This window comes from Erinaceus europaeus, chromosome 4, assembly GCF_950295315.1.
Source record: "Erinaceus europaeus chromosome 4, mEriEur2.1, whole genome shotgun sequence".
Lineage (NCBI taxonomy): Eukaryota > Metazoa > Chordata > Mammalia > Eulipotyphla > Erinaceidae > Erinaceus > Erinaceus europaeus.
The window spans coordinates 41,071,003-41,089,653 of record NC_080165.1 but is presented as its reverse complement, the minus strand read 5'-3'; the positions used below and the strand labels follow the sequence as shown (position 1 = coordinate 41,089,653).

Below are 18,651 nucleotides of genomic sequence, written 5' to 3'. Positions count from 1 at the left end.
ACTCAATTTAGAGATTGATGCTTTCTTTGGTCAACCACATGTAATTTCATTACCTTCAGTCTATAAAAAAGGCATTTCATTTGTTGATATTTGTGTTTATCAGAAGTAAGTTATGAAAACCCGCCATTGCTTTTGCATGTCCTATTTTGAACTATTAGTCATATAAATATGTATAGACATGCATGTATACATATATGTTCATATACATATACATTATATACATATACACAACTCAAAAATTCCCTCTCATAGCAGTTAACTGCCACTTCAGAATAGTAACTCAGTAATCATAATCATCAATATCAGTTTTTCTTCTCAATTTTTAGCTGTTCACGCTGTAGGCTAGTAAGGATCTGCTACTTTCCTAGTTTTTGTATTATATAAAATGAGTTGAAAAGTCAGTCTTAATACTGAAAACAAATAGTGAAGGTTCTGACTTTTCTTAGCACAGATGTTTCATTTCTTGAGGCAGTCACTTTTCAAATGGTCCCAAAGTCTCTGTTGATAGTCAGACCCACTAAAGTAGCTTGTTTACCTGGCAGGATATACACCATTGATTTTTGTAGAGCAAATCATAGTAGCTTACTAGAATTCCATTATGTTGAGCATACAACAATAGGAGAATATCTGTGAGGTCAGAGATCAGAAGTAGGCTTCAGAATATACTATTCAAACAAAGATGTAATGGAAAACATTTAAAGACTCCAGGAGATAAAGAAAAAACTCTAAGGGAAGGTAACAAAGAACAAAACTACACTGTGTGACTTTCTAGTTATTGGGATATTGTGTGAACTTAATCTATAGCTGACCTAATTTATTTTCCATCAAATTTGGTTGACTTGAGAACCTATATGCCTTTTGAGCTCTCTCTAATTTTCTCTTACAAGAGTGCTTAAGTCAATTAAATGAACTAGAGAATGATCAGAAAATTTGTTTGGATATTCTAATCTGATAAAATTTTATTGGGGGGGGTCGAGGACAGAAGTATTGGTAGAGACATAACTGTTGGGGAATGACAACATCTTTGGGAAATTCCTACACAATAGTTTGGGGACAGACATTCAGGGTTCTGAGAAATTCCTAATAAATATAAGAAACTTTTCTATTGGATTAGCTAATGTCTGGAATCCCTGTCTCAAAAACAAAAAACAAAACAAAACAAAACAAAAAACCAAACTGGCAGGTATGTTTGAAAAACAATTTTGAATGTGAAAATGTAGTTATAGTTATAACTAAGTTTAGCAAATCTAAGTATATGATGAAGAATAAGATTGGACTTTCAATTTTTACTTTCTTTTCTTAATTTGATGAGCTGGAACCTTGAACATAGAGGATTTCAAATTTCCCAGGCTGATTTTTTAATTTTATTGTAATTCAAGCAGACAGACATACAGAATGGGAAAGAAAACACAGCAGTGCAGCTTCCCCTGGTATTGTTGCTATGCCCATGTGCTGCTAAGACTTAAACCAGGATCCCATGTATGGCTTTGCATGCACCCTACCCAGTGAAGGCTCTCTGGTTCTAGGATTGCCTTTTATTGGTGAAATCAATATAGTATATGTGCCTATTAATTTTAAGTGATGCATATCTGAAGCTTATAGAATGTTATAGTGCATTGCTTCTTGAATTTAAGACTGAAGAAATTGAAAGATTTCATATGCTATATTTAAAAAAGTATTCATTACAAATAAAATTTAACAAGTTTTGCTAAGGCTTGCCATATGCCAAATATTGTGCTAGTCAATGGGACATATAAGGTATGTTAAATATAGTCCTTGCCTAAGTGACTGCTCTGGAGAACTTTTATCCTAAAGATTGTAGAAATTATTGTTAGTCCTGAAAAATCTACATGAATGTATTTAGTTTAAAGAAATTTTATATAGTCATCAATTAACCATGGCTCGACAGAAACTGAGGAAGAAAATCTAATTTTTAAAGATATGATAAGGAAGAAAAACTCGATAAATAGGAAGATTCGAAGGAGAAAATGTCAGGATATGGAATGAAGAGGTAATTTCCCGAAGTAGTGGATCGGTCAGCAGTATAATGGCCACCCAGTATCTATGTAAGATAAGCTCATGTGGAAGTAACTGACCACCTCTAGGAAAACTCGTCAGTAGGGTGCTGTGGGGAAAACCAGCTTGGAGTCAGAACTGATGAGGGAAATTAGAACTGGTCTAGTTTCTTAGAAGATTTGTTTTTGAATGAGAAGTGTTGTTTATATGAGAGGTAAAGTAAGTCAAAGCTGTATGTGCCACTCAGGGCCTCAGATTCCTTGTCTATTCAAGAAGAACCGATACTAGAAGCTGCTACACCCAAGAATTAAAACACCATCATGCTAAGTAGATTTCCAGCAAACCAACACCTTGAGAATGAAAAGTGCAGTGATACTTTAGAAGAGATTCTGGTTATCCAAATGTATTGTTTAAATAGGTTTCCAGCTTTAAATTTATTTTCAACTGTGAAGAAATCAAAACCATCTCAGCTACTTATTTTTTAGTTTATTTATTTATTACATATGAGAGGTTCACATGAGACAGAGACACCAGTCCTGCAGTAGTGCATTTTTTCTCCCCTGAGAATCTTGTAGGGAAATGTTAGTGTTATAAAAAAAATTGTGTTACAACTCTCCAGTGTTTCGGCTCTCCAGTGTTACAGCAGTAATATAGCCAAGAATGAGGCCAAGGCAGTGTGGAAGGCAGGGAATTAATTATGTTTACTTCAAGTCAATGGGATCAGGCCAGTTCCTACCATGCCTGCTCAACTCTTCTGCCTTGGCAGCCAGCTTTTGTCCTTTTCAAACTGGGCAAGGTACAACCTGACTGGTTACAAACAGAATCAAAAGGCAAGGGCTGATTGGTTACAAACAACCCTTTAAGATTTGCAGATGGCTTACAGAGAGAATCAGCCAAGGTGTGCAGATATTTTACTTCATTAGGGCGCCAAATCTGTGACTGGTTGAACTTAGAGTAAGAATAGTTTTTTTTTATAATTTATTTATAAAATAAAAAATACCGACAAGACCATAGGATGAGAGGGGTGCAATCCCACACAGTTCCCATTACCATAGTTCCATAATTTTTAATGCAGATTTTAAATTTATTTTAGAAGTTTACATTAAATATTTAAACAAGAAAATCCCAGAACTTGTCTCATTCTATAGATTGCTCTTATGAATTGCTTGATTCAGTTCGTTGTTGTCTCTTGGAATGAAAGAAATTAAAAAAACAAAAAACCAACCTACATTTGTCACTATCAAGAAAGAGTTGGTTCAGTGACTTAGCAAGGGATAAATGTGTTTGTATTTTCAGGTTATTTGTTTGTTTAATTTGCTTTCATTTGAGACTAACTATCTTACAAAATTTTTATTTCAACTGCCTGCTTTTTAGTGATTATTGGGACCGTTTATTAAAAACATTACAAGGAGTTAATCTAAGAGGGAAGATAAGTAAACAGTTCATTTAAATTATTATAAATTCTCAGACTGACAGGGACTTGGAGGTTACACAGCTCCTGTGCTAAATATGAATATGTATTTATATATTTTCTTCAAGTTTGGAGGTACTCTCTGCCCTGACCCATATTTCTGGTCCTATCTATTCTCAACTCTGACACCACATTCCCAGAAAATATTTTCAGCCCACCTGCAGGTTAGTCATCAAGGTTCAGAAAAAATTACCAGACACAGGCCCCCTAGGAACACATCTAAAATAGACTTCCTAGCTTCTTTTCATCCCAAAAAACTCCATTCCCATCTGCTCTGTTCCTACTTTTTGGTTCTTGTTTATTAAACATCTTGTCTTGCTTTATATCTTACCACATTTTAGCCACCAAGTTGCGAGTGCTACCATAATTTCATTCTGAACTCCCTGGGCAGATGACTTCACCAATGTACCCCAGAACTTCACCTCTACAGAGCTCTACCTCACTAGGGAAAGACAGAAATAGGCTGGGAGTAAGAGTTGACCTGCCAACACCCATGTCCAGTGAAGAAGCAATGACAGGAGCCTTCCATTCCACATAAATTCTTTATTACAGAAAGAATTTTGGTTCATACTCCCATAGAGGTAAATGTTATGGGAAGATGACCAAAGAAATTCTGAACTCTAATTTCTACAGAACCTGGGCAGAGAGAGTAGAGTGCAGGAGGGAGGGGTGTGGGGAAGAAGGACACACAGAACTAGTAGTTGCAACTTCTTCTTTTTCTAGCGTTTGCCCTTCTTCTGTAGCCAGTCAACAGCGTCAGGTTGAGCCTGTTGTAAAGTTTCGAGACCTCCTTTGAATCTGGAGAGGTGGCAGTCGTTGACTATGTGGGTCATAGTCTGTCTGTAGCCGCAGGGGCAGTTCGGGCCGTCTCTGGCTCCCCAGCGATGGAACATAGCAGCGCACCGGCCATGGCCTGTTCGATAGCGATTGAGGAGGGCCCAATCATAACGTGTTAGGTCAAAGCCGGGTTGACGCTTGCAGGAGTCTGTGATGAGGTGTTTGTTCTTTACCTCAGCTGACTGCCAACTCTGTTTCCAAGAGTCTGGAACAGAGAAGTTCAGTGTAGGCGTAGGGGACCAGATTGGGTGACGAGACATCAAGTGTTGGGCAGGGTGGGCGAAGATATCTGCGTATATGGCAGGTCCGGTTGAGCGTAGACGTGGGAAATGAACTTAGATGATGCCGCATCCCGACGAATATCTGGCGGGGCGATGTTGCTAAGAACTGGCAGCCATGGAACCGGGGTGGAATGGATGGTTCCAGAAATTATCCTCATGGAGGAATATAATTTGGAATCGACCAAGTGGACATGGGGGCTACGGAACCATACTGGGGCAACTTAGAAAGGAAGAGAAGGCAGGACCATGGAAAAATTGGGCAAATATGTATATAAATATAGATAGATATTTATAGAAAATAATACTTAACCCATATTTGTGAGTTTTGGGAGAAATGATGCAGTTTCCAATGGAGGGAATGGGAACAAAGAACTCTGGTGGTGGGAAAGGTGTGAAATCATACCCCTGTTGTCTTATAATTTTGTAAACCAATGTTAAATAATAAAAATTAAAAAATATATACATGTATTGAAAATAACTAATTTTTCAAAAAATATATTAGATATTTTTTAATTTTCATTTTCACTGTCCAGAGATAACTGAAGACAGGACTTCATTTATTGTCTTTCATGAAAGAACCTTTTCCCCCCCAGCTGCTCAGGTTCTTTCTTCATGGCATTTATGCCTTGAGTTTGTGGATTCAACAAATGGACAACAGCAAATGTTCAGTCAACTTACTGGTGTCAAGCCTAGCAAATTGGCAAATTATATGAGCACACCAAATGTATAAACAAGTTTGTGTGAGCCAAATAGTCCAAATGTGGAAAGCAGCTGCTGGTTATATCCTTAAGAATAGAAATGCCCCTCCTGATCTACTAACCTGATATTGATTGCCCAAGGTAGGGAAATATCAGCTGTGAGATTTAGAGGGTAAGGGCGCTAAAATGGCAAATTGTCTCTTAGAATTCTTCTATTCCGAGAGCTTCTTGCTACCCAACCAGACAGTTATAGAGGCATGTTTCTCTTTCCTTGTACAATTCTTGAATCATGTATAACATAAATGGTTGTGATTCTTTTCTTGTGGGTGGAAGGAAGACATCAACACAAAATACTTATCAGTAAATCATAACATTCAGAAGAGATTTCTTTCAGTTGATAAGCACTATTCATAATGATAATAGGCGTACAAACAGATTTCTTTTGAAGTTTGATTATCTGAATGTAAATTAGTGGAAAAAATTTGTTTGCTTTTCAACTTCTCCATTATCTCAGTCATGTTTTGTATCTTTACTATCTTTCCTTCCCCATCTCAAGTCTCTTTCTTAAATGTTGGTATTAAAAGATGGCTTTCTGTTTTATTTGATTGTTAATACCCAAATGAAATTGAATAATTATCACTCATTCAGTTCTGTCTTTTATATGGGATATGTTCTTGGAAAATCAATAAAGTCAGCTTTCTGTCATAGTACAAATGATCACCTTGTCAATGGAAGGGGCTTCTGACTGAGTTGGTCCTATAACTTATTTTGATCATGAGCAATTGGTAACCACTTAGTCTATGAATCTTCTTTACTGTGATTTCATAGTCAGGAGAGTATTTCTATGGACATTTTATTTATATAGAGAAACAAAATCTAAATCTCAAAACAACATTTGTAAAACCCACAAGTTGTAGAGTCTGAACTATTTTCTGTATCTATGTATCTGATGGAGTTGCATTTTAAACTCAAAACACATTTAAAGATATAGTTTACTGATTTTTTTGCTGAACACACTCCTAATAAACATATTTCTTCTTATATTTTGCTATCTCAATGTCATTCAGCTATTGCTTCATTTTGTGAGGTAGATAAATCAATTTGTTTGTGTTGGTTTAAAACATACATAATGACTCAATGTGTGTGTCTATTATGGCATTTGCTGGTTTTGATTAACTTAAGTATCACTTTTAACTCTGTATGTGAATCTGCTTATGTTTGACAAGTGAATTGACCAAATGGCATTAAGTGAGTTGCCTTATTTTGGCATGTGTCCTGACCGAATTTTAAGTTTTCCTATTGAAATCCAAAGTTTAATTACTACTTTTAACTCTCTGCCTTTTAATTTTGGATACCAAATAATGACAGAGTTATTCAGACGACCAAGTAGACTTTTTCTGACCCTGAATGTGGTTTACTGGCTTAGCATTTTCTGAAAAGGCATTATTTGCTCTTTTAAGACAGTCTAAGTCAGTAAGATTTTTCAAAGATCATTTTTAATGTCTGCCATACAGCTGCTTGACATCTACATTTTTAATGCATATTTTCTTTGTATCTGTATTTAAATGTCCCTAAAATTCAAAGCAGGGTAGTTTTCTATGGGTTAATCTTTAGATGCTATAAACCTGACAGTCACCAGCATCTGTGGATTATGATGCATTGTAATTTAGGTCTAGTAACAATATTCTACCAAATCATGTGATGGTAACATTTATTTTTTTCCATTTTCACAACTCGAAACTGGGGATGAGACATAACACAAGTATGATTAATAAATGAATTTGTCATTCACCTAGTAATCTATGGCAAGGTTAAAGTAACCTCCAAGAGTTTATGCTTACAAAGCAATGCTAATCAAGATGTATTTCTTTAATTTAGTAACATATTGTATCCTTACACTTTAATGTGGTACCAGATATTAAGGGACACTGGCCTATTGGGGATAACATATTTGTGTGTGTGTACGTAGATTAAAGCTAAGGTACAATTATTGTTTTTCCACAGCATAAATGAAAACTCAGAGAAGATACTTGTATTTTAACATAATGTCAGTAGAATATGGATAAGATTTCTTTGTTGAAATTTAAGCAGATCACATTTCATTTATATGTTATCAAAGAGCTGTTGGTCTTGAACAATGTATGGCATATAATCTTATTATAAAGTCCTTTACAATCAATAAAAAGTATAACCTTTAAAGTATGGAGCATTGAGCCCATTATTTGAAGAAATCTATCTTTAATTATTTTCTTTTTTAAAATGTGAGATAATAGCTTTTTTCTATAAGCTGTTTTTTTTTTTAAATCCTGCAACCTATCATAAGAACCAAATTTATCATAAGAACCAAAGAGTCTTTTCAGAGAATGACAAGTCATGGAAATTATTGTACCTTTGACAGAACGCAAAAGAAGGTGTGATCATTCTAGAGAAGTTAAGACCAACCGCAATAGTGTTTAACTGGCTACTCTCTAGCACATAAAAATAAATATGTATAAAAAGTAAAAAGAAAGTATTGTATATATTCACTATCAAAATATGTGCCATTATTTGTCTAAAAAATTTTTTTTATTCTTAGTTATTAAAGAATCTATTCTTTGGGGTAGCCATCTTGCTGGGGAAAAAAAGAATAGTCCATCAGCTTGGTACTGGTACTTGTAGAATGTATTCCATTGTCACATGTCAGCATTATTTACATTTTTTAAATTTAGTTTTTATGTTGATTTAATACTCTTACAATGTTATAAAATTTTATTTTATTTTATTAATATTTATTTATTTATTCCCTTTTGTTGCCTTAGTTGTTTTATTGTTGAAGTTGTTGTTGTTTGATAGGACAGAGAGAAATGAAGAGAGGAGGGAAAGACAGAGAGGGGAGAGAGAAAGATAGACACCTGCAGACCTGCTTCACCACCTGTGAGGCTACTCCCTTGCAGGGGAAACGGGGGCTCGAACCGGAATCCCTACATCCGTCCTTGTGCTTTGCGCCACCTGCGCTTAACCACTCACTGTGCTGTCATCTGAGTCCCAATGTTATAAAATTTTAGGAGCATAGTCATACATACACACACACACACACACCACTGAAGTACCTGTGCTATTACATCAAATAGAACACCATTATGGAGTGAAATAAAATTAAATTTAAAGGATATAATTTAAAAAAATTCTTCCAGATTGAGCACACATTAACACATCAATCTCAAATGTAGGAAACCATTGTACTATTACTATGCTGATATGTGATACAGATTTGATGGGAAGGCAACTGGTAGTAATACCACAGACTTACAGAATAATTGATTCAATTTTGCAGGAGTTATTTTTTTACCAGAACATCTCTCAATTCTATTAGGGTAAAGCCTTTGTGTTGAACCAGGAACGTCTGTGTACTATGTAATTCCTGTTTGCGGCTGCTACATTATCTTCCCAGTCAAACAGAAGTTGTTTTTATTTTTAATTTTTAATCATTTAATTCTGCTGGGTTGGCATGTGTTGAGTAAGGTGGGCAACTTGGAGTTAATTCCCTAGCTAGAGACTTTAATGTGCTTAAAATTGTTCCTCATCACTTTTGTCACTGTTTCTGCCCAATAAGACAAAAAAGCGATGACAACGCAGGTGTGTATTCACTAGAAAAATCCACCCAAGCTTAAAATTTATGCAAACCTATATTCAAGTTGCTTATTTTTGGTAATCAAAATAAGAGAAGACTTTTGACTATTGAAAATCTATTTTCCTGGGGGCTGGTTGGTAGCACAGCGGGTTAAGCACACATGGCGCAAAGCACAAGGACTGGTGTAAGGATCTGGGTTCGAGCCCCTGGCTCCCCACCTGCAGGGGGGGTCTCTTCACAAGTTGTGAAGCAGGTCTGAAGATGTCTATCTTTCTCTCCTCCTCTTTGTCTTCCCCTCCTCTCTCAATTTCTCTCTGTCCTATCCAACAACAACAGAAATAACAATAATAATGATAAACAACAAAAGCAACAAAGGGGGAAAAATAGCTTCCAGGAGCAGTGGATTTGTAGTGCAAGCACCTATCCCCAGCAATAACCCCCTGGAAGCAAAAAAAAAAAGTTTATTTTCCCTTTTCTGTTAAACATGTGGTAATTAAATGTACACGTGGTCTAAGAAAATGGGGTAGTCTCAAATACTTTTATTTAGCATCTCATGTATGTATGTATGTATGTATATATGTATGTATGTATGTATGTATGTGTGAACACCAGGGTTATCACTGGGGATTGATAAGCCTGCAGGACTCCATTTTTATTTTTCCAAACAGAGGGTAAGGCTGATAGTGAAAAGGAGAGGCACTTCAGCACTATTTTCACCACTCATGAAGCTTCCCCCTACGATGGGGACTGAGAAACTGATCCCTGTTACTTGCACATGTGATGTGTTCACTCTACCAGATGACCTATCATGAGACTCCTGTGTTTTGATTCTTAATCACATCTTTATAAAGTTAATAGAGATGCTTTTGTTTGTTTTTGTTAGCAACTTAAAACATATGGTTGGCCATATTTCTGCCTTGCCATTATGAGAGGATATTTAGTCTAACAATAGGACCAATTCCACTAATTGAAGCCAATGCCTAAATTGGTCAACACGATACAGACATTTGGTTTTAATACAGCTTTGAAAGGGTACTGAGTCCTGAAATGTTCTGTATGGAAAGCTTTGCTCTATAAAATTGGGCTTTAACATGGCTGATGATTCTTAATTGGAATGATATACTTGCTGGTGTGTTTTCTATTTGTGAAGAAACAACACTGGTATACAGAAGTAATACTTTTAAAGTATTAAGATGCATTTCTGTAGACATGACATTTCTGAGTGCCTGTCTTTTTTGCTCTGTTTCAGGTATGAATAATGGCGATGAAGTGAAAGATGGTGACTTACTGCTTTGGGGGCATACATGTATATGATTAAGGGATGTAAGTGCAAGACTCCAAGATTTACTTCCTTACTGTTCCAGTGGGGATAGCTGAAGAGAGTGAGTAATGGGATAATTTATAACACCATAGGCCATTCGTCAAGAGACCTCTAGTCAAAACAGAAAGATAAAACTCAGGAAATTTCAATGAGAAAAATACACCTTTTAATGCTTTTTGGATATGCCTCTTTCAAATAACATAGTCTTCAGGATTTTTGTTCTAGGAGATTCCACTAAAAAAGGTTAGTGTCTCAATACTGGTTAATCATCTAACTACTGGTCTAAATTATGTATTTCTCCCATGCATTTTTGTTTGCTGGAATTTTTTTATCTATTAAACCTTTTAAAATTGTCTTTATTTCTTTATTGACTAGAGACAGCCAGAAATAAGGAGGGAAGGGATGATAGAGAAGGAGAGAGACAGAGAGATACCTGCAACACTGTTTCACCACTTGTAAAGCTTCCCCCCTGAAGGCAGGGACTAGGGACTGGAATCTGAATCCTTGTGCATTGTAACACTTGCACATAGCCAGGTGCACCACCACCCGGCCCCTGTTAGAATCCTTACATAGGAAGCATAGTGACCTACTTATAAAAATCAGATTATTTTTATAAGGTCATTGTACTATCATATTTTAGTAGTATGATGACAACTCAGCAATAATGTTTTATAGTTTCTGTTATAAAATTACCAACTTATGCTTCTTAGAACCTCTCTTTTTTTGTGTGTATGTATGTATACCATTCCAGTTTTGAGTTAATAATATGGTAGGTTGGATGGGTAGTTTATTTCTCGTGTGTGTGTGTGTGTGGTGTGTGTGTGTGTGTGTGTGCGCGCGCGTGCACGTGCACGCACACGCAGGCATTTATGACAGAAGGGCCTGGCCACTTTATCAAGTAATTTTTAAATATCTGTTTAAAGCAAATACAGGGAAAGTTGAATGAGTTAAGTTGGTTTACTTCAATATATAAAGTGCACTGACCCAGTATATAAAATATACATCAGTAGCTTTTGAAAAAGGCATTTCAATTTTATTTTGTATTTGCCAAATAGCAATGTAAATAAAAATCATCCTCAAATTAAGGTATAGTATCCCTTTGATGTTATTTGCCATTTTGAGGTTTCAGACACTATTTAAATTGATGACGTCTTCAGACTTGTTATTGTTAGTGACATTAGATTCATGAAAATTTAATATCTCAAGCGATATTTTGTTAAAAATAGAAATTTTACCTTCAGTTTGGACTGTCTTAATGTCTGGCAGTAAACCTCTTGTATCAGGGGGTCATTAAGATAAATTGGAACTGGTTCCTGGCTCTTCCTTGTCTCCCATCTGCCCTAGGTGACTAAAACATTCCCATAAATAACTCGTACCCTTTTGAACTGACTTTCAGGTTCATGTGATATAAATATTGACAGCCTTGACATTTCTTGGCATGTGCACAGTTTAAGAAGCACGGTATCTCCAGATAACTGAAAGCAGGTGGGCGTGTGGGTAGCTGTGCACTCTCACTGATCCCTATAATTCAGAGGCCTGTTTCTGGACTTTGTATTGGGAGAATGTCTCTCTAGGCAGAGCTACAAGTTCAAGTCTTTTAGACATTTGTATATCTAGCCTGCCTGGACTGGACTCATACTAGTCTGACCTTTAAATAATATGTAAGTTAATTGTTTATGTCTTCTCTTTCAAGTTAAGTGTCCTAGTACTACTACCAGGGTGATATTGTACAGTACCTAAATTCTTGGGCTCTGGAATATGAATCCTTGGGCTCAAATTATGGTTCTACCTGTAAACTGGCAGTGTATCCTTAGGCAAACCATCCTCTTTTCAGCATTTATTCCCTCAGCTATGGATGATAATAAGAATAATTATTGTCAACATTATATAGAGTTTAGTGGGGGCTATCCAAATGTGCTTAGTATTTATGTTAGAATAGTTTGATAATATATACCTATAGAGACTTTTACCTTAGGTAAATATTCTATTTATAGAATTACAGTCCTAAACTATGTATTTGCTTACATGAAAAATCATGCATTGGGAAAAGTGACAATATAGCATTAACTTTGAAAATTGGTTAACATTTTATTTTGCTACTAGTATAAAGGAAAATTCCTGGTCTTATGTAATGTGGTATTAAAAATTAGAATACTAGGTATTTAATTGTACTGTCAAGAATTATTAATTTATACAATCCATTCTGTTGAACTTTTAGTTGCAGAACTACTCCCCTGCAAGCATAATTATAACACTTGAGGGGATGGAATTACTGCTCTCTGTTTTGGGTACTTCTTTCACTAAGAAGTATGGGCACCATGAGATGGTACTTGCCCATCTGTCTGTTGAAGCATTTGTATGTATATTACCCGAATACTTGGGCACACTGCTGAGATGGGGAATTCAAAATGCAAAAATAAGAAGAAAAATTGAGTGTAAAATAATATGATAGAAATAACAGATACCTCTATGCAAAGTATACTTAAACCAGTCCAAAAACAGACTTAATAGCCAGCAGCAAAACCATTTACTATTGTCTTTAAGAAACAAAGCTCAATCCATAAAGTTGAAACTGAAGTGCAAGTCTGGAAATTTTCCAATGAAGTCAAAGCAATACCAGCTTCTAGATTTCAAATGAAGGTTAAAAAAAAAATCCAATTTACAAAGTGACTTCTCACATTGATTGCAAGCTGTCAATGTTTGATGGGTAGATCCTGAAACATTAACTGATTAAATTCTTTAGTGCTATGCCATCATCATTATAGTCTTCACTATTCTGAACTTCCAAATTTGTGTATTACCACATGGGGCTTTCTGTAATTGAGGAGTTGAGAATAGAATGACACTTTCTAACATCAGCTTGAGCTTTCTTAAAGAAAAACAGTAGAAAAACATTGAACTCAATTGAAGCATTTATTGATTGCCTTTATGTTTATATCACCTACTACGTCTAATAAAACATTCCTTTAAACACCCCATCTGGCTAATTCTCCTTTTCCATTTAAAGTAGATAATAAAAATATTGTGCATTAATGGAGAAAATTTCAGGTGTACTTTGTACCAACTATTCTTCCTTGTGTTTAAGAACACTCACTTTTCAATTCCCACTTGAGGGGGTAAGAGAAGGATTTCTGCCCTCCCCCCCCATACTCAGTTTAATTTTTTTTCTTGACTCTACCCAGCCCTGATGTCAGTGTGATTCCACTGAGTTCACTCATATGGGATGAAGTCTGGTTTCCTATACTTCTCATAGTTTGTTCATTTGAAAATGTGTAAACTGAAGATTTTGTAAAAATTTAGGTGGTCATGGGATGCAGAGAGCAATTGTGTTTATAGATACAGACACTGAAAACCAAAGAGGTGAATAATTTTACTCAAGATCATTCAACCAATAAGGGTCAGGCAAATGCCTAAAATTGGTGCAGCCTAGGGTTTTTCACTAAGATATACAGCCACGGGGCTGAAATGGACTGAGAAGTAAAATAATATTAATTTAGTATAAATATAGAATAAAGAAACTGAGTTTAGGACAGGGTTTCTCTGAGACTGTATTGAAAGCATTACCTTTAGTCAAGAAGTGTGGATTTTCTTTGATAAAACAGAAAAGGAAGAGATTCAAACAAAGATAAGGAAGCTTAGATCTTTTATTTTTTTCTGAGTGGCTCTCTTGCCAAGGCATGATTTCACTGCTGTTGTTGACTTTTTTTTTATATATAGATAGAGAGAAAGGAGAGAGGTAGCGAAGGAGAAGCAGTGCAGCACCAGGCTCTGGTGTCTCAACATCTTCCACGTGCTGCTGGCACTGGAACTTGAGCCATGTGCTTGGCAGAGTGTGTTTCTTACCCAGCAAGATAATCTCTCTGGCATGATCAGATTCCTTTTAATAGTTTACTTTCTATTGTAGCCAAGGAACAATGAATATTTTTCATCAAGTAATTAAGAGTAATGGAGTCAGACTGCTTTTTGATCTTTTTTAACCTCCTTTGGCTCTCACTATCTTTAATATTATTTAAAGTGAAAAATAGTGAAGTACTTTGCAGATCTGGTAACTGCAGAGATCTCAAGTGAAACGTCTGGCTCCTAACCCAAGGTGAGGTTGCAGTCTGAGACTAGTTGGGTTTATGTCAATGCAAGTGTGTCAACTGATGTGCGAATCAGGTTGCTATGATTCCTTTTTCTGCTGCATATCAAATCAGTAGAAGTGGTTTTCTTGGTTACCTGTGCTCTTTATATCATGGCCTATTCTTTTTTAAAAACTTTCTTAATATATATTTATTTATTTTCTCTTTTGTTGCCCTTGTTTTTTTATTGTTGTTGTAGTTATTGCTGTTATTGATGTCGTCATTGTTGGATAGGACAGAGAGAAATGGAAAGAGGAGAGGAGACAGAGATGGGGAGAGAAAGAGACCTACAGACCTCCTTCACCACCTTTGAAGCGACTCCCCTACAGTTGGGGAGCTGGGGGCTCACACTAGGATCTTTACACCAGCCCTTGCACTTCACATCATGTGTGCTTAACCCGCTACGCTACCCCCCAACTCCCATCATGGCCTATGCTTTGCTATCTGTGCATCTCTCTTTTTTAATAGGTAAGTTTAAATTAATGTGAAAATTATGTCTTAGTTCTGAGTTATTATTTTGTCATTATAGGTTCAACACCCCTTTCATTTCTCCCTTTGAGAGAGAAAGAAAGAGAGGAAGAAAGAGAATCATTAGTTGGTGATTATCTTTTGGGTTTAGGAATATTTTTGTCATTAATTTATAAGAAATATTTTTGAACACTCTCAGACAAGCCCTGCCATAAGTTACTATAACAAATATGTTTTCCCTTTTACTTGAAAATATAGTATTCCTGGTCTGTGCTCACTCTGATTCTTTACATCACACTTACTTGGCTATATCTGGAGGCCTGGTATTGTGGTTTCCAGAAATCTGCATATATACATCTAGGTGAGACTTTATTTTGTGGAAAGACCTAGTTGAATTGGACAAGCTCCAAAAGACAAGTAGTCATCATTGATGCATTATTCAATCAAAACAATAAAGTTATGCTAAGAGTATGAAGCTATCTATCTTTTATAGTTTTAATTGTTAGTAGGTGTTTATTAACTGTCATACACTATTTTATGTGCTCTGCATATCTTCATGTCAAACCCTATAAAGTTTGTGCTATGAATGAATTTTATATATAGACAAGGAAATGAGGAATACCAACAGGTAAAATATCAAAGAATTTATGAAAGAGCTAGAAAAATCAATGCTTATTAATTCAACAAATTGAATACCTACAAGTCTGTTACTTGTAATCTGAGTTATAATTTTTTTTTATTTCTTTGCCTGTCTATAGCAGTTTATAATTGAATGGAGGAGTCTTAATATAAAACAAACTTTAAGATATGTTAGGAAAGAGGATTTTAAGGCAAGTGTGCTGAGTTTTGGAGTTCATGGTGGATACCTCAGGAGATCTGACTACATTAATAATAAAGGTAGAAACCCAAGAGAACTGATTCACTAAAATCTTGTGCCACATAGAATATATGAGGTGACACTGGCTAATCAATTAGAAATAAGGTTGTCTGCAACAAGGGTAGTTAACTCTGGCAACTGTTAAAAGTGATATTTTGGTGTGTCAGTAGCTAAATTTGTCATTATTGGCAAATGGGACAAAAGAGGAGCAAAGTTTGTGCTGGAAGAAAAGATAGTGTTCAAAAAGATAGTGTTTGCCACTCATATCATGGGGAGTCCTTGTGGCCCATGATATTGAGTCTACATGGGATGTTAGATGTTAGGGAAAAATGATTGTTTATTACAGTGAAAGGGAACCGCTGGCATGTCTTGCTTTTTTTTTTTTCTTGCCTCCGGGGATATCACTGGGGCTCAGTGCTGGCACTACAAATCCACTGCTCTTGGAAGCCATTTTTTTTTCCATTTTATTGGATAGGACAGAGAAAAATTGAGAAAGGAGGGGAGATAGAGATGGAGGATGAAAGATAGACACCTGCAGACTTGCTTTACCACTAGTGAAGCATCCCTGCTGTAGGTAGGGAGTCTGAGGGGGCAGGAGGGTGGAACCCATATCCTTGTGCAGGTCCTCGTGCTTCACACTATGTGCACTTAACTGGTTGTGCCACCTCCCAGCACCCCACTAGTACTTCTTTACTTCCCTTTGGGGAATGTTTTAGGAACATGTACTCCATGGAGAGCCATAGAGCAGCTGTTAGTGCTAGCAAGTCACTAAGCCTTGGATTTCTCTTTGGAAATGGCGATCATAATAGAATTTGCTTCATTGATTTCTTTTAAGGCTAAAACTAAGTTAATGCAAGTGAAGTGCTAATAGTAGTGCCTGAATGCAATTATTTAAGTGCTAGCTGTGATGATGGTGATAAAAAAAACTGATTGATTCTTTTAAACAACATCAGGCACAAACCACTCAACTAAGATGAAGGGGAGGTTGTTTTTTTCTTCAAGGAGAAGTGTAACTTGAAAGAGATAAGAAATGCACAATTGTTGAAGCAATTAACTCTTAATATATCCACTTCCTACCTATCTATACCTATTTAGTTCATAATTACCTTTTACTAATTCTTCCTGTGAATTCTCATTTTGTCTAGTCATTCCAGGCAACTTACTGACCCACAGTAGATTCATATAGGGTCTTTGTATATTCATAGTAGCCATTTCCATAAGCCTAGAATTTCTTTCTTTAAACTGTTTGTTAAAATGGACATTCTCTCTGTATAGCCTTCATTTTCTTCTGAGCCATTTAGTTAAACTTCCACTAGATTGCTCTTTTGTTGTATACATGCCTATTTGAAATTTATTTCACCTAGTCATTCAGCACTAGATGGTTATCTCTCTAGGAGAAATTCTTATAATTTTTTATTGTTATGTTCAATGTAGTTCTCCTTAGGGAATGATTATTTTTACTTTTCCTATAAGCTCTTTGAAACCATGCATCTATTTTTCTGACCTTTAATTTTAAAATCATCAAGAACAGCAATTGGCATACCACTCACTAAGTGTTGATTGTCGTGAACATAGTTTTCACAACTGTTTTCATCATAGGCAGTTTGTTTTGACTATAGTAAGATAACTACAATAACTGCTTTAAATCTTACTTATGAAATGGCTCTCCCTCTACTAGTCTCAAACACACTTCCCTGGGGCCATTTATCTCCCACTAAAATGTAAAATCAAGCTAATATCTGTGGCTTCAAATCTGTTCTATGGAGACCAGAGAAAATATGTTAATCATCTTTGTAAAGTACTTTTTTTTTTTTTGGCCAAAGGTATATAAAATATATTATTTTGAGCAAAAAAAAAATGCAACTCTTAAAATTTGTGATCTTGACTTTTGCATTTATACAGGCAATGATATTTCAAATTTAGGCATCAATAATTTGCAATATCTAAAACATATATTTATATTATTCTTTTTCTTGAAAGAATTATGTAGCAAGGCATAGATCTTTTATACTTAATGTTGCATAGCATTTAATTTTGTTACATTCAGTTTAATTTCTTTTGTAACATTTTAATATATTTAATGAAAGAGAGAAAGATTAGATAGATGGATAGCTAGATAGCTAGATAGAGAGACAGACTGACTGACAACCAGAACACTGCTCAGCTCTAGCTTATGATAGTGCTGTTATTGAACCTGGGAACTAGGGGGCTCAGGCATGAGTCTTTTACAAAAACCATTATGCTGTCTTCTCAGACCTCAATTAAATTCTATAAAATTGTAAAAAAAAAAAAAAAAAACACAAACAAAAAAACCCCATAACACACGATTTTGTGGATGTTTAAGACCACTCATTTTCATAAAGCAAAGAACCTTTTTTTTTTTTTTTAAAGAAATATACTTAAACTGTCAGCCTGCCTCAGTTTCTTCCTTAATGATGCAACCTTGGCCACCTGCATACCTCCCTTGTGTATCTGGATGATTGGCTCTGAGCTTGCAAAGTACTTTGAATTTCTTGGATGAAAGGATCTCTGTAAGTACAGGCCTTATGAAGGTATTATATGTTGGCTTTCTAAATTGCCGCTCAGCCTGTTTTACAGGAACACTAATGCACTCCTGGGTTTAGAGTTGTAAAAAGATGTATGTTTAGAAGCCTCAGGCGGCATCTTGTGAGGTACCTGAAGAATATGTCACTGCTTGCTTACCTATAGCCTAGATTCTCTCTACTACAGGTATCTGCAGGCATGCACATGCAGAGCAAACATTTTGTTTTTTAACTGCTGCTTTTTGACTCCTGTGGAATTAAAAAGAAAGCGCAGGATATCAGAGGAGAGGATGGACTGTTTCTGGACCCCACATCACAGGTACTTCCACAGCTGTTGTTATTGTGACATTAAAAGCCCACAGGAACTTTTTTTTTTTTTTTTTGACAAAGGTAGAGTTATGATAGGAA

At 35.8% G+C, this 18,651-nt stretch overlaps 2 long non-coding RNA genes across 12 annotated transcripts in view; both read left to right on the top strand.

Annotated features, from left to right (window-relative positions):
* LOC132538053 (uncharacterized) overlaps positions 1-15,181 on the top strand; it is a 258,196-nt gene extending 243,015 nt beyond the window's left edge. For 2 of the 4 annotated variants that reach the window (XR_009549464.1, XR_009549463.1), the window contains one exon: positions 15,082-15,181. This is a non-coding gene — a long non-coding RNA (uncharacterized LOC132538053). Of the gene's footprint in view, positions 1-10,162; positions 11,042-15,081 lie in introns of those variants that run through there. The other 2 variants (XR_009549461.1, XR_009549462.1) reach the window with 1 other exon arrangement.
* Positions 15,182-18,109: 2,928 nt separating this feature from the next.
* The window catches only part of LOC132538052 (uncharacterized), a 259,911-nt gene continuing 259,369 nt past the window's right edge, over positions 18,110-18,651 (top strand). For all 8 annotated transcript variants that reach the window (XR_009549460.1, XR_009549459.1, XR_009549456.1 and 5 more), the window contains exons 1-2: positions 18,110-18,231; positions 18,431-18,562. This is a non-coding gene — a long non-coding RNA (uncharacterized LOC132538052). The remainder of the gene's footprint in view (positions 18,232-18,430; positions 18,563-18,651) is intronic.